Source organism: Meriones unguiculatus, chromosome 6 (genome assembly GCF_030254825.1).
Source record: "Meriones unguiculatus strain TT.TT164.6M chromosome 6, Bangor_MerUng_6.1, whole genome shotgun sequence".
Taxonomy (NCBI): Eukaryota; Metazoa; Chordata; class Mammalia; order Rodentia; family Muridae; genus Meriones; species Meriones unguiculatus.
The window spans coordinates 115,406,674-115,419,478 of NC_083354.1; positions in this window are offsets into that span (position 1 = coordinate 115,406,674).

A 12,805-nucleotide genomic window follows, 5' to 3' on the forward strand; every position below is an offset into this window, starting at 1 on the left:
TTCTCCCTCTGTCTTCCAAGAGCTGCATTTATGGGCCTATAGGCCTCTATAGGTGTTAAGAAGCCTTTGAGTCCATCTTTATCTAGAGATGCTTGTTGAGACTTCTTAAGGTTTGGGAAACGATGGCTGTCAGGTCCCAAATGGCTAACGGAAGTGCCGATTAGCATATGTGAAATGGAAGTTTCTGGTTTCTTTGAAGACTCAGTTGAGTCATATGGTGTTACTTTTAGAAGCTGTCTTATGAGAAGAAGGCATGTGATGTTTTGTTGGAGGCTGGCTTGTGAGAGGCCACATGATGTTTTGCTGTGAGCTTCTCTTGTCAGGGGCATGACTTTTGACAACTGAGAACATCCATGGGTGGACTCTGAGGAGAGGAGATATATAGAAGTCCATGGACAGTGAAACATTGGTTTTTGGATCAACATCACTGTACTGATCTTCATGCTTTGACACTTGATTTCACAGACAGAAACATTCCAGAAAACTTTTCGGGGGCAATCAAACTGAGTCTTGCCGCTTTTGCTGAGTTGTCCCAATCTTCTGAATCAGGCTGATTCATGTTGCTGCTTGGTGTTGACCTTTGGACTGGGCTGCTGGTATCCAGACAACGAAGAGTGGACTCATCCCAAAGACCTCCTTTTAGAAACGTCTACAAACACCCTTTACCTAAAAACCTTCTTTCTCCCCAACCTCTGGTCAATGAGTAGAAGGGAGGTAGAAGCCTTTAGGAACCCAAACTAAAGTAGGTTTGGTGAAAAATCTAAGCCTACAGATACCAAAACAGATGCTGGCCTCTAGGCTCACTCAGTACCTATGGCTCCTCTTTGCTCTTTTCACCCCCAATCCCTATCCTGAACCTCTTTATCTCAGCAGTTTCTCTCCCCTTCTAGCAGCTTCTGAGTCCAATAAAACCCCACCATTTTGGCCGCGCTTTTGTGTGTTTCTTCTTTTTCTCTTGGCTCTTCTCCTTGTTCCCTCAGTTAACAATTGGTTCTCTTGGGCCTCAGCTTTGTCTCTCCTCTTTTTTTTTTCTAATTTTTATTAATTACACTTTATTCTCTTTGTATCCCCCCATAAACTCCTCCCTCTTCCCCTCCCAATCCCACCTTCCCTCCCCCTTTTCCACGCATGCCCCTCCCCAAGTCCACTGATAGAGGAGGTCCTCCTCTCCTTCTTTCTGATCTTAGACTATCAGATCTCATCAGGAGTGGCTGCAGTGTCTTCCTCTGTGGCCTGGTAAGGCTGCTCCACCTCAGGGGGAGGTGATCAAAGAGCAGGCCAATCAGTTCATGTCAGAGGCAGTCCCTGTTCCCATTACTATGGAACCCATTTGGACACTGAACTGCTACGGGCTACATCTGTGCAGGGGTTCTAGGTTATCTCCATGTGTGGTACTTGGTTGGAGTATGAATCTCAGGAAAGACCCCTGTGCTCAGATATTTTGGTTCTGTTGCTCTTCTTGTGGAGTTCCTGTCCTCTCCTCCAGATTTTACTATTTCCTACTTCTTTCATAAGATTCCATGCACACTGCCCAACAGTTGACCATAAGTCTCAGCATCTGCTTTGATAGTCTGCAGGGCAGAGCCTTTCAGAGGCTCTCTGTGGCAGGTTCCTGACTTGTTCCCTGTTTTCTTCTTCTTCTGATGTCCTTCCTCTTTGCCTTTTGGGATGGGGATTAAGCATTTTAGTCAGGGTCCTCTCTCTTGATTAGTTTCTTTCGGTGTACAGATTGTAGTCTCTCCTCTCTTAGTCTTCGCCCTCTCTACTCTCTCGCCTCTCCCTCTCTGGCATTCCCCATCCCCTTTCCAGATGCCTCTGGCTCTACGCTTCCTCATATCCACAATGAAAACCTCCTCCTCAAGCTTACCTTAGAGCGGTCACATCCTCTTTTTAACTCAATAATGTTATATGAAGCAAGATACCCACTGCCACCTTGTGGCATATGCTGCAAGTTCAGGGGTAGTACAGAAGGTTTTGTGGTTTGTTTTGTTTTGTTTGTTTGTAAATTAGGTGGCAGATGGCAGAGTCAGGAACCTTGAAAACTCACTACGTATCTTAGGATGACCTTGAGCTCCTGACCCTTCTGTTTCCACCTCCCAGCTGGGTTGTTTTTCCAATGTGTATGTTTAGTTTATGGGTTGTTTTTTGTTGTTGTTCTTTTATTTTGTTTGGTTGTTTCAGTTCTTTATGTATTCTAACTCTAGAAATTAAGTAGAAATGATTTGGAAAGTGGTGGTTAGCTAATGCTTGTACTTTATTTAATCATTTTTACATTTTTTTTTAAAAATTACTTTTGTGTGTGTTTGCAGGTACACATGTCTGTGGCTGCTGGGGACCACTTCAAGTGTCATTCCTTTGCTGCCATTCACCTGTTTTGAGATAGTGTCTCTCACTAGCCTGGAACTCATCAGGTAGGCTAGGCTGGCAGGGGAGTCTGAGGATCCGCCTGTCTCGGCCTTTTCAGTGCTGGGATTGCAAGCACCGGGGTGCCACCCCTGGCTTTTACTGTTACTAGCACATCTGGTTTTCTGACGATTAAACTAAAGTCCTTGTGCTTTCAAGATAAACACTTTAGTAACTGAACTACCTCAATGGTTTTCAATGTGGCCATGTTTGTAGGAAGTTATTTAAGCAGATTAATAAAGACAATGTTTTAAAGAAGAGTTTAGGTGTTTAGTTGCATAGATGTGTGTTTGTGTACCACATATACAAAGTGCCTCCAGAGACCAGAAGGGAGCGTCAGATGCCCTGGAACTGGAGCTGCCATATGGGTGCTTGGAATTTAATCTGGGTCCTTTGCAAGAGAGGTAAACGCTCTTAACCACGGGACCATCATAGAACAAAAATGTTAACATACCGAACCACCGAGAACCATTATTGGCTACAATTTTGATATTTTTTTTTTAACAAGTAAGGATATGTTTCTGTTTTACCAATGAGAACACACAATAGATGTGAGAGGAAGACAGGTGTGCTTTAGAGCACTGTGGAAATAACAGTACTGGATTAACTGTCTTCCTTCCAGTAGTGAGCAGTGAGGGGGTACTCAAATTCCTAATTACCTCCACTTTTAGTGAAGTAGCACAAGTTTGTATACAGGACGTCAGGGTTTCATAGCCTCATCTCAAATTTCATTGCTGTCTACACCACTGTTGTGTAGTAGCAATGAAAAGGGTCATCACATCATGAGGGATGTATTAAAGGGTTGGGTACCCCTGCCCTAGGAGGTAGAAGCAGGAGGATCAAGAATTCAAAGTTATTCTATATAGTGAGTTTAAGGCCAACCTGGGCTAATAAGGCCCTATTTCAAAAGGATAAAATGACAATTAAAAAAGAAAAAAAAATCAACAAAAGATTTCCCACACGAGCCACATAACAATACCCCCAATCTGTGAGTGACAGTCCAAGCACCGTTGCTTACACAGGTACTCAGAACTGGTCAGGCAACAGATTCCCTGATGGTTTTATCCTTTGTTTGTTTGTTGTTGTTTTTGTCTCAGCAAAAGTGTTGGCTCACTCTGAACTGGTCCATTTTAGACAGTGAATGAGGCTCAAAGAATGACAATGCCACAACCACATGTCTCAAAAAAGGTTTTTTTTTTTTACCCCCTCTAAAAACATATTTCAAAGGCATTTTTCACTGCATAGTAGTAACATGTCAATAGAGGAACTCTCTTAAAAAATAATTTCTTTCATGCGTGTGAGTGTTTTACCTGTACATGTGTCCCACACGGGCAGTGCCGGCAAGGAGCAGAGGGGGGGTCCCTGAAGACATGGAAGTGGAGTTCTGGACAGTTGTTAGCTGCCGTGTGGGTTCTCTGGAAGAGCAACAAGTGCTCTTAACCTCTGAGCCATCTCTCCAACCTCAGGAACTTTAATTTAGAAATTAATAATTCCAAAGACTCATTATTTCTCTTCCTTAAAACATGAAACCAACACACTCCCCATCTCATCCTAAATTATTTTCACGAAGTTAATTTTCTCATTGATTTTTCAGACCCCTCCCCTCTTTGGGGGACAGAGTCTTAACATAACCCAGACGGGACCATGCTGGGATTACAGATGTGACCATCATATCTACCTTGTAGAAAATATTCTAAATTTGTAATCTGATGTTATATCTTAAATATGGTGGTATGTATTTTAAAACCATGTTTCCTGGACTATGGAGTAGATGTAAGTAAATATTTTAAAGAGTAAAAATACCCAAACTGGTCAGAATAAATGTTAATTAGCTCTAGGTTGCTAGAAATTGGGCTTAGGATGTTTCTTCTGAAAACCCAGGAAAGGTGGTTGGTACACTTAAAACAACAACAACAACAACAACACAAAATAACAACAACAAAAAAAAACCACATTTGTTGAAGATGTATGTCTTAGTTAGGGTTCCTATGTCTGTGATGAAACAGTATGATCAGAAACAACTCAGAGAGGAAAGGGTTTATTTGGCTTACACATACTGTATCACAGTCCGATGAGAGAAGCCTAGCCAGAACTCAAACCAGACAGGAACTTGGAACATGCAGGACTGCAGCTTACTAGTTCGTTCTCCACGGCTTGCTCAGCCTGCTTTTTCATAGAACCTAGGTCTCACTGGAGAGATTTATTGGTGTGTATGTGTGTGTGTGACAGGCCACCTCTGAGCAGGGATAAGAGAGACACAGACACAGAGAGAGTGAACAGTGATGGAGGGGGGTTTTTAAAGGGTATGTACTTGTATTTGGTGGCTGGTGATTGGTTCCTGGTGCTGAGGTGGGGGGTGAGGGATCTGCTCTGGTTCTGGAACGGGGGAGGAGCTGGTTCTGGAATGCGGTGGTGGTTCCTAACAACTCTTACTACAAAACCCTTTCATTTACTCTTTCCTGTGTTTTGCTTTGTGTGGTCCTATCAGTCCTGAGTTTGTGATATTCCTGCCTCAGTTTCTTCAGTGCTGGGACCACAGGTGTTGTTACCATACCCAGCCTTTGCCAGCTATTAACTTGGCAGAGTGCTGTTTGAGGGTGAAGATCCTCAAAGGAAGTCATAATTTCCTTAAAACACATGTCAGTTTTAAGGCACCTCTGAGCTGTCATAACAACTAGGACAGATAATGTTATGCCCAGATTTAGGGTCCCACCACCACCAGGAGCCGGACCATATATGCAATGGCAAAGAGCTTTATTTGGGCTTAAGCTCAGTTTCTCTATCATCACCAATGCAATAGATCAGAGAGGAGAGCCCTGAGCAGACTCATGGCAGGGTTTTTATTGGGGTTTGAGCAAGAACCGGGAATTCTCTGTTTAGCAGTTAAATGATTGGATAACATTCAGCAAGGGCAGGCTTGTTATGAAGTGATTGGCTCACTGACATAACTAATATTGAGAAAGCTATCTATAGACCTCAGGAATGTTAGCTATTTTCTGTGCCTTGAATGTTCTACTACAAGGTCTGTGGGCTGCCCAGCACAGATGCCCCACCCTGATAAGATATCTTCCCATTCTTGTGGTTATCTTATGGCCTTGTTCCTGAAATTGGTGACCTCTGGTGGCAGTGGTGGTTGGGGGGGAGGTCAGGCCCTGTCCTTTCAATAATACCTACTCTGAGTCTGCAGTCTACATACAGTCTAGCTCTTCTATGCTGCAATTGCTAGCAGACCTTTCACCCTGTTCCAGAAAAACAATCCCAAGACACTCCGTCTTTTTTGAGATGGAATAGCAGTCTGAAACAGTTGAGGTTTTTCTTTTCCTCCATGTGCTAGGATAGAGCAACCGAAATATTTTGAAGAGGTTTTATTTTCCTGTGTGTGTGTGTGTGTGTGTGTGTGTGTGTAATTCAGGATGAGAAAACAGAACAAAGAGGGCTAGGAATTTGGTCCAAGTATATGATTTAAATGAATGACTTTGACAGTTACATTTTATAAATTTTTGCAATTTTAATATCTAAACATATGCACTAATTTTTTACAAAGTGATCATAGCTAATATTAAGGGTAAAGCACACACACATACACATACTGTTTCTTTGTTTTGTTTTTTAAGCTTCATATATCTTGGGCTGGCACTGAACTTCCTATGTTTAAACTGAGTATGACTTTGAACTCCTGACTCTCCTGCCTTCACCTCTGAGATTACAGGAGTACACCACTACCCTCTGCCCTAATACCTTTAGGAAATAATTTATGTAACAGAGAGATAGTTCAGCAGTCAAGAACACTGGCTGCTCTTGCAAGCAGACACAGTCAGCTACATGGTAGCTCATAACTATATGTAACTCTAGTTCCAGGCTTCCATGGCCAGCAGGCATGCATGTGGCATTCAAACATATGTGCGAGTAAACATTTACATGCACAAAACATTTTTAAAATGCTTAAGTTTTTTGTCCTTTTAGTTATTCAAACTTTACACAGTATCATAGATAAAGCCAGATTTATAAACCTTTTAAAAATCATTGAGTAAACATTCCATGATAATGTATCGCTGGTATTTTCTTTCAGTTAACAAATTAAAAGGAAAAAAAGAGAGATGTGACAGCTGAGAAATGTGAAACCATCTATTTACTAAAAACTATTTACAGTTCCAGGTAAAACAACGAGAAGAAGAGACTTCTGGCAAAACATAGGACTTGTTTACATTTTGATTGCAGTTTAATAATTTGCTGATTGCATTATAATCACAGCAATATTGCATTTTAATCACATGTATATATTTGGTTACCTAATTAATGCCTTTAAATCACAGTTTGATTTTTGCTAATATAGAACCAGTTCCTTTTCTGTCTCTGTTCCAATAAAGAAAGTCATCAGTAAACATGGCTTTAAAGCAATTGGTTTTTGGTAAGCTCCCTAGCTACATTCTGCTTCTTGCCTGCTAAAGACATCATCCTTCACAAACAGGTGGAACAATGAAGGAGGCTTCATAGGCTAATGTATAATAAACTGAAAGCTGGTCTCCTGTAGCACAAACCTGCAATATTCTTTTTGTGACTAAAACCCACAATTACTGGAACACAGATTTGCCCAATGCTTCTAAACTGCATGTTTTTCCTTCAGAGTGTTTAAGGTGCCAGACCTCACATGGGCATAGGTGGGCTTAGATGGGCTTTGCATACTGGGTTTCAGAGAGCCCCATCATGAAACCCACAGGGTCGAAAGCTTGAAAGTACCCCTTTTTAACGAATTTATTATTTTTTTAATTAAAAAAACTTTTGTAAGCTAGCAAAAAGAAGAAAAAGAAGGCGACAACAACGCTGAATTCTATTGGTCAGAAAATTTCTGTGCCATTTTAAAATAAAACATAAGCCATACATAAACAGTAGATAATTTCAACAGTACAGCATGACTTGAAGGGGAGAGAAGATTCTTCCTATTCATCCCCACATCACTCTTCCTACAAAGCTGCCACATCTTGAAGTCCTAAAAGAGTTTTCTTCATGCCTTTTGTTTTGTTTAGATTTATTTATTCTGCATACAATGATCTGCTGCAGGCCAGAAGAGGGCACCAGATCTCATTATAGATGGTTGGGACCCACCACATGGTTGCTGGGAATTGAACTTAGCACCTCTGGAAAAGCAGTCAGTGCCTCTTTCCAGCCTTCTTCATGCCTTTCATGTGGGGAGAATGAAGCCATTGGCATATTAACCATCAGGAGCAATGGCTAAAGCCCTTTGTCTCTCTAGAGCTCTTGACTGGGGAATACACAGAGTTCCAGGGTAAAGTCTAACTTGGATGTCGGACGGTGTGCATGCGTAGGGTATAGCTGTGAGATTGTTGGCCTAATCTGCTGACAGTCTTCAGAACTGATTCATTTTGCCAAAGCCTTGAGATCAAGGACAATTATATACCTGGAAAAGTAACAGCAAAAGATCTCAGAAAAGACACCACAAGTTGCCTGAGTTTACTATGAATTAGTAAGCCAACCAAGAGAGAAGGGAGACGAAAAAACTTAAAAGACTTTTTGATTTTAAAAAGCTTTTAATTGTACTATGCTTTATCTTTTGATATTAAAGTCAAATGTTGGGGACATAGAAGAAAGGAAAGGTTGTGGTTGAGCAGGGATGTATTTGTATGTCAAATTAATAAGGGGTTGACTTTTGGTGGCTAATCTTGGTTGTTAGCTGAGGAACTGTCTCTTAAATTTTCTCTTAAATGTAAATGCCTGGGAAATGTAAATTTCCCAGGCATTTACATTTTTTCTTTTCTTTTGCTAATTAAAAAAAAAGTCTTGGAGTTAACCTGATAGCATGGGATATACCAGAAGTACTGTCTTTGGCTGTTGGGATTAAATTGTTTCCATTATCAACAGAAATAGTTTTTGCAGAGGTAAATTGGCTTATGAAATAGAAATCTATTTCTTTACATCTGAGCTGTGATTCTTATAAATAATTTGAATTTCATCACTCAGTTCTCACAGTTGTAAGTAGTATTCTCATTTTTAATGATTACAAAGCAGCAATCCAAGCCTCAAAGTTACACAACTAGCAAGTGGTGCTCCTTGGTCTTGTGCTGGGCTACCACAATTAATTTATGCTGCTAAGATAGGATAACAAGTTTGAGCGGAAAGGGTTTATTTGGCTTACACTTCCATGTCACTGGTCATTACTGCAGGAAGTCAGGACAGGAACTCCTTCAGTGGAAGAAGAGGGCAGAAGAGGAACCTGGAGGAGGGAGCTGAGGCAAAGGATGTGGAGGAGTGCAGCTTACTGGCTTGCTCATCCTGGCTTGCTCAGCCTGCTTTCTTATATAACCCAGGACCACCAGACCAGGGATGGCACCACTCACAATAGGTGGAGTTTTCCCATCAGTCACTAGTTAAGAAAATACTCTACAGGTTGGCTCATGGCCTGATCTTATGGAGACATTTTCTCAGTTGACGTTTTCTCCTCTCAGATGACTACAGTTTGTATCAAGTTGACATAAATCCATCCAGGACAAGAAACACGGACAGAAAGCTGGCCATGCTGGTACATGTCTATAATCCTATCAGTTTGGAAGTAGAGGCTAGAGGATCAACAGTTAAAGGCCAGCCCTGACTACATAGCAAGTTGGAAGGTAGCCTGGGTTACATGACAGTTAATCTATAGATATATCTATATAATGTGATATTAACACTTTAATTTTATTTTCTAAACTCATTCAAAATACTTTTCCGATATCATGATACATTTTGTTAAATACTTCAGTACATCTCTAATTCTTTTTGCATTATAATATTCTCATGCAAAGCATTTCCATTTTTAGTAGCAATATATTAATTACATGATATTTTCATGCACATAATATATTTTGATCATGTCCACTCCTTTCCCTGTTCCTATCTCCTCCCTTCTCCTGCTGACCCCGTTTGTTTTCCCTCTTCCACTATCATGGATCGGTTTTTGTTATCCAGTTATTGGAGTTATTTACAGAAGCATGGTGAAAAGCTACCGTACAGGTGTGTGGACAACTTAACAATGGGTCCTTCAGCCGCAAGTACTCATTAACCACACTGCACCTCAGGAGGTATAGAGCCTCCTGAGGACCTCTTCTCTCGTGACCACATGCCAAAAATCAAATAGTTCAATAATGCAAAATACAGTTCACATTAAATAGTGCTTTAAAATTCAGAGTCCATTCAAGTTTTGCAACTCCCATTTGGCTGTTCTGTCTCTGTAGGAGGCACAGCCTAGAGTAAGCACTGGAGAAACCTGCATTGTTAAGCCAGTTTCCTTCAATGGAAGGAAGCATGATGCCTGGTCACTTAGGAATGCTGGAGTGAAAGTGGTCAAACAACTTGGTAATCCTTTGATATGCTGTTAGGAGTGAGCTTCCACATGAATTTCCCTCAGATCCTGAGAACTGTCGTGGTTCAAATTCTGGGCTTTTATTCACTGTCTCTCAGTGAATAAAACTCATCCTTACAACAGAGACCCCACATACTTTGCTTCCTCCATCCTTAAAATCCTTATACTTATCATAAATTCTTCCTCTCTAGGCCCTAGCCTCAAGCACTGTTTCCTAGCAATAGAACTCATTCTGATGATAAAGGTCTCAGGGACTTTGCTGTAGTGGTGTACTTTGCAATGGGAATTTCAATGTAGCACCCATGTAATTACGAGAATTGTCACATAGAGACATCTTCCCCAGAGTTTTGCTGCGTTTAAATGTGAAAGAAAATTAAACCACAGGATAAGACTCTAGAAGCTTTGATGCAGCGTGACTGAACAAGGCCTGTGGTAGCAACTTTTTATTCTCACCTCTTTGCCGTTGGTTTGCCTGGCGACTGTGATTCATGAAGGCATCACCCCTACATCTGGCACCTGAACGTAGGCACAACACCCTCAGAGGAGGAAGAATCAAAACAACAAACCCCCAAAACAAAGCAAAACAACAACAAAAAACAGTTTCCTTTAAAAACTAGGAATAGAAATAGAAATTTGGGGTTAGGAAAACTGAGTCCTCTCACTGTGTGTTCTGCAGAGGGCAAAGCAGGGCAAGTGACCCAAGCCCCGTGGAGGAGCCCAGGAGATCCTGAGTGAGTCCCCAACAATTGGACACTGGATTATTTACACTGCTGGGGTCTGACTCTGCTTCGTATAGATTGTGGCTGTGCCCTGGTTCTTCCCTCTTGGGAAAGTATTTAATTTTTTATTTTCACAGGAGGCCAATTCAAATTCCACTTTGAATTTTTAAAAGAGATTATGAATTTTTGAAGAGACTGGATATTTTAAAGAGGCTGAACTTTTTAATGAGTTTGAATTTGTAAGGACTGTGGGACTTTTAAAGTTATTTATATTTTATACTGTCTTATTAATATTAACATTACACCTTGGGAGTAAGTGAGAAAGGAAAAAGGTTCTAATTGAAAAGTGATTTATTTGAGTGTCACATTGACAAGGGGTCAGTGGTACTGGCTAGTTTTATGTCAACTTGACAGAAGCTAGTATCATCAGAGTGGAGGGAGCCTCAATTGACAAAACACCTTTGTAAGATCCAGATGTAGGATCTTACCCTTTCTTAGTTAGTGATCAATGGGGGAGGGCCCAGCCATGGTAAGTGGTGCTATCTTTGTGCTGGTGGGCCTGGGTTCTGTAAGAAAGCAGGCTGAGCAAGCTGTGACAAGCAAGGTAGTAAGCAGCACCCCTTCCAAGTCCTCTGCATTAGCTCCTGCTTCCAGGTTCCTGCCCTGCTTCAGTCCCTGTCCTTTTTTTGTTTTTTGATCATGATCATTAAGTGGAGTAAAATAAACCCTTTCCTCTCCAAGTTTCCTTGTTCATGGTGTTTCATGGCAGCAATAGTAACTCTAACTAAGATAATACCTTTTCTGCAACAACCATTACCAGCTTCCGTCTCCTCAGGAAGGGGGTCAGGCCTCATGAACATCTCTGCCACCCATGATGGGTGTTAAAAGGCCCCGTCTCATGTAGGTATGCATTGTTGCTCTGTGTTCCTGTTTGCAATGGCTGTGTTTTATCTGGGTGTGGTGGTATTTCGTGACACTCTTACCCATCCTCTGGCTCTAACAATCTTTCTTCTGCTTTCCATGATATTTCCAGGCCTTTTGGTGGGGGTGATAGAGACGTTCCATTTAGGGCCGAGTGCTTTGCAGTCCCTTATTCTCAGTGTCTTGATCAGATGTTAACCTGTACATTAATAGTCACTATCTGCTCTAGGCTGAGAGTGACGCTCATCTGAAGATGTGTTTTCTTCCCTGCTTGGGCCATGACCTCTGCAGCCAGAGGCTTTTCAGTAAGTTTATAGTACCAGATGGGTATTCCTTCTTATGGGTTGGTCCTCCAGACAAACTGCAAAGCAGTTGGTTACCCTTGATATCTTCATTGGGCATAGGGCATATCTTAGCTACCAGGGGGTACTGTAGAAGTACAGTCTACAGCGGAGTAAGACTTGAGTTTTCTCCTCCCAGCAACTTGCATAGCATGCTTTGTCTGGTAGGAAGGGAGTTCCCAGCCCAGTTCCAAATTCAGTTCTCTGTGTCTTGTTCCAAAGTGTGTTTGTTGTGTCTTCAGCAACAGGGTCTTACCACAGTTCTGGACCACCAAGAGCTGGAAACAGCCAGCACTATTTTTGAGGCTTCAGGGATCTTGCTGACCAACAATTCATTAAGAGGTATCCTATGCCTGGTACTGGGGTTTTCGTTAGAAAGACAGCTATAACTCGTTTATTTTTAATTTTTATTTTTTATATTAATTACAGTTCATTTACCTTGTATCCCAGCTGTAGCCCCCTCTCTCATTCCCTCCCAACCCCACCCTCCCTCATCTCCTTCCTGCCCCTCTCTAAGTCCACTGATAGGAGTGGTCCTCCTCCACTTTCATTTGACCCTAAATAGCTCTTTTTTTTTTTTTAAAGACGGCTGAATAAAATTCTTTTGTGTTTATGTACTACATGTAGCTCCATTGTCCACTTATCAGGTGACCTACTGATTCCATTCCTAGTTATTTATTGTTAACAGAGCATGGATATTCACACATGTGCAAACATATCTGCAGTGGGATCTATCCTTTGGGATATGCTTAATCATATGGTAGCTTTAATTTCAGCTTTTTGAGAAACTGCCTTACTGGTTTACATAATGGCCACACACTTCTCCATCTCACCAGCAATATTTAAGCATTCTCATTGACTCAGTTTCTGGACAGCTTCTGTAATCATTATTAACTGTATATTAAAATTAATGGATTTATTTTGTGTGAGTGTCTTGTTTGCCTGTATGTCTGTGTACCTGTGCATGAAATTTCTGTGGGAGCCAGAAGAGGGCATCGGATCTCCTGGGACTGGAGTTACACACAGCTGTGAGGCATATCTGGGTTCTGAGAACTGAACAGTGGTCC